This window comes from Lagopus leucura, unplaced genomic scaffold (genome assembly GCF_019238085.1).
Source record: "Lagopus leucura isolate 7727_CA_CO unplaced genomic scaffold, USGS_WTPT01 Super-Scaffold_100008, whole genome shotgun sequence".
NCBI lineage: Eukaryota > Metazoa > Chordata > Aves > Galliformes > Phasianidae > Lagopus > Lagopus leucura.
Genome location: NW_024962265.1, coordinates 29,331,623 through 29,335,777, shown reverse-complemented (window position 1 = coordinate 29,335,777; position 4,155 = coordinate 29,331,623). Strand labels below are relative to the sequence as shown.

Sequence of the window (4,155 nt, the reverse complement as noted above, 5' to 3'; positions counted from 1 at the left end):
GGCAACTAAAAATAAGCACAGGAGGAAGAATGCATCAAATGCTGTCAGCAGACTTCATAAAAGGCAAATATATGGAGATAACAGCACAAAAGAATATACGAGACTGTCTCGTAAACAACATACATGCTTGGATGGCTTGTTTTTGTTTCCTTCCCAACTAGGAACACTGCACCTTACATGCAGAATCTACTTAACCAACAGTTAAATCACCTTGCAGAGTGTGGCTCCTGGTTTACGTGCTGTGCAACGTAGAGGCAGGACCCACGAGTTTGAAAGCAGAGGCAAGGTGAGTGCACAGCTGTACCACGTGTAAGCTGTCATCTCAGTGGGAGAATGAATTTTAAAACCGTTTAACTCCTGAACTTCTTGGATTACCTGCTTTTCCTATCTATCTTTTTTTCCTACCTCCACTTCTCTCACAAGAAGCAAAGCTGAGCCTGCCCCAGACCTGTGTGGTGTGGAGAAAGCTGCGTTATTTTCCCTTCACTCTCCATGGTCTCAAGTTTCAATTGCTCCTGCAGACCCTTCCAGGCTCTCTCTTCTGGTACATCTTGGCCATTAAGTACCTCTACAGACATAAAATCATTTTCCTGTGTGAAGATGTTGCTATTTTCACAGTAAAATACTCCTGCTGTGCAGTGCTGCACCTCCACACAGGACCTTTGTCACAGTGGCTGTGCCCTTGTGGCTCTGCTTGCCTGATGCATCGAAGATAAACCTGCTACTCCCCACATCCTGGCCAGCTCAGGAAACTTGGCTGCTGAGCAGAAGACAGCCCCACATATAACAAAGGTAGGTATCATTTCTCCCCTGGTAGCTCTGTCCTGTTAAGTGATAAACAGTTCATTAATGTGAACTGTGGCATTGTGAGGTGATTGAGGAGAACACCAATGAGGACCAAAAGCAAGGGCTGGGAGAAATGTGGTCATACTGCTCCAGTGCTGGTAGGGACCCTTATCTTTACTCAGGACTTTTAGTGTGTCTATGCTGAGTGATGCCCTGGCTTTGAATTCACTGCTCGTGTTGGAAAAGATGATTTTATCATTATAAGGAAAACCTTGTTGTCAGTCTTAGGGCTGTATGAAAGCTCCTCCTGTAACCCACTCCTCTGCTCTGGTGGACACACGTATTATCATTTCTTCCATATAACTCATCTGGACATGTGTCTATATTTTTACCCTTCCCATTCCTGTTGTGCCATGCTTATGATATGGTATCACAGATGCAACCCATCATTATGTGATTCACGCTGCAAGTCAATGCATGTAACCACAGGCATGCAGAGTGTGAATAGATATCAGGCACTGATACTATTATAGCTTACTCTGCAGTTTGCTCGTGTACTGGCTGTTGGGAGCAGTAAATGCCCTACCTCAGTGTGGAACATACTTGCACTGCCTACACATGCACAAGAAAGAAAGAACCACGTGCACAACTCCAGGTAAGTTTAGGACCTGATCATGAGCTGTCCACAGCAAAGCATTGGAAACCAGGTGATGTCATCAGCCAAAGGGATCCGCTTTCTCAAATTGGCTGACAAGAACAAGCAGACACATGTTATGTTTTGCTCTGATATAATAAGCACTGTGAAGATATTAGCTGTTTTCTGATTGAGTAAGGGTGTGTACTACACATAATACCCCAGCAAACAAAATTGTTCTGAAATTATCTAACTAGGATGTCACTGCAAAGGGAAATGGCCTATTCCATGTATTCCAATATTCCATTCAGGGGATGGCAGTTGAGCTCTTAGTCCAGTAACAAGCTCATTCTTATTTGTGCCTTTGCTACCTGGAAGCAGAGGGCAGCACGCATCTGTGCTTCAGATAGGTGTGGTGCTGCGGGACATCTGGAGTCATACAGATACAGCTGGCACAGCTGGCTCTGTTCTTCCAACTGGCCAGCGAGCTCACTGCTCTCTTCATGAGACGAAGGAACTTGTTGACCACTTCCCCAGTGCTGATGCAGAGCTGGATAATTGCAGTGGTTACTGTGGTTAGACTGTAGTGTATTTTTTCATACTCTTCTTGTGAAATGTTGCAGCTCAACCCACCTTTTGCTCCTGGCAGATGATGGATGTGCAGGCTGTGCAAATGGGTGCAGCAGGAGTCAACTGATGTTTTTTTCCTCCACAACTAGGTTGTATTCTTCACCTTGTGTGAACCAGCAGGGCAGCACAGTAGGCAGTGGGTCTGATACAATCGAGTCAGATTTAGCATTTAATTTATCCTCTCATATTCAATAACATTCTCTGATTACTGAGTTGAAATAAACAAGAATCAATGACAAGCAAACAAAGGATCAGCGATCTTGTAATTTTTGTTTTGTTTGTTTTGTACTTTGCTGCTATTTTTTATTTGATACGAATCTTAAGGCAAATATTAAGAAAGAAGCAGAAGGAACAAGATACATGCTTTCAATGTTGTTACTAAACAACCTCAGGATTTTTTTTCTTAATAACTTTCTTAAAGTAGACAATTTCAATGTTTCTCTTAGTTTAGTTAGAGCACAAAATGAACTATATGTTCACAAAAGGCACTATATGTAATGTGTAAGTTCTGTACCAAAGCCTGCTATTAGTGGTTCAGAATATGACTGCTGAAATGCAAACTGTCCAATATGCCAACTTCAGGGAGATTTAGATTAAAAAAAACAAATCTACAAAGCACAGAAATCAGTTTTCATTTGAAAAATGTGCTTTGAACAATGCCAACAATCAAAAGAATTTCAAAAGTCTTGTTTGTAGAAGGGATAAATACATCCTTCTTCTCTCCTTTGTCACCTTTAACAAAGTCCAGTTCCACTGAACCTGGAAAACATTTTGACCAAGTTATTTGGCTTACCTGCTCCAATGCAAAATTTCACTGTAGCATCAGTGCCAACAGTTGCTTCAAGTGCTGCTCACTCAGCATGGTTGATCCAGCCAGTAGTTAGACCCAGAAGCTGAAAGGGATTCTGTGTCAATTAGCACAATTTCAGCAAGCTCAGCTGTTGGACTTTTCCTTTGTATAGGGCAGAGGAAGTGATGGCCCTCACACTCTGGGTCTGAAGCTCAGGTAAGTCTTGCTGATGAGGTGCTTGAACAAACTCCTAAAAAAACCACCTTTCAGCTGGAATGTGGAAAGAAACCAGAAGAATGAGAAAACAGGAATGCCTTTGCAATACTGGTGTGTAGTGCAATGCTTTTTTTCCTTTATAAAGTGATCAGCATTCTACTAAGGTCTTCATTATAACAGAATCACAGAATTAAGGGAGTTGGAAGGGACCCATGGGAACCCTATGGGTCCCATGCCCAAGCCTCTGACAGAGCAGGTTCCCTGGAGTAGGTTGCACAGATCTCTTTGTTAGCAGATGACTTCAGGATTACGATTAACAATTCTCTGCCTCATGGATAAATCTTTCAATGAATGCCGAGGTTACATTACCAACGTAAGGTTACATTTGTTGTTCATGGGTAGCATACTTGGAATGAAGTACTTTACAGTGATTCTGTAAGTGCTCAGAACACTTCTGGAAGTGCTATTAAGAAATGCGTACAAAACTTAGGAAACAAAGCAAAACTGGGCAGTGTACAAGCTGGTCTGTCTCTGTATGGGAGATTTCTCAGAAATGGAAAGAAATTCTGAAAGCAGTGGATCAAATGTTCTGTTGTCATTGCTGCACTATTCTGTTGGAAATAACTTTCCTCATTAGAAACAAATGCAAAATTTTGCATGAAGCTTTTTCTCAGCTAATTTAGAGCAGGTTCTTTCGTGTGTTTATTCCTAAGGGATGCAAAACATTTCTATTGCAATGAAAGATGGAGTTGATGAGTACTTTGCAGGACTGGGCCACCGCTACTTCAAGGATGATCCCACATTCTGGGGACCTCAGGAAGTGCACCAATACAGTCTACTCAGTGACTTGCTAAGTAAATAAGGTTTAAATAATCTTTATAAATATAGTCGCATTGGGAGCTCCTTGCCCATGATTAATCTGAAAATAACCAGAAATATTTCATTGGATTAATAAATCAAAATTTTCAGTTCAATGCAACTTCAAAATTGAGGGCACATTTCTTTTTGTATTGAGAACATAGTTTTGTTCCTTGTTCCGTACGTTTCTATTTCTTCAGTAAGTGTAATTTGAAAGAGGAAGAGAAATATATGACTGATG

At 41.4% G+C, this 4,155-nt stretch overlaps 1 long non-coding RNA gene across 1 annotated transcript; it reads left to right on the top strand.

The window, feature by feature from the left end:
• Positions 1–675: 675 nt before the first annotated feature.
• On the top strand, positions 676–3,444 carry LOC122180795. Its single transcript, XR_006179229.1, has 3 exons — positions 676–792; positions 1,320–1,441; positions 3,013–3,444. It is a non-coding gene; the product is annotated as an uncharacterized LOC122180795 (long non-coding RNA).
• The last annotated feature ends 711 nt before the right edge of the window (positions 3,445–4,155 follow it).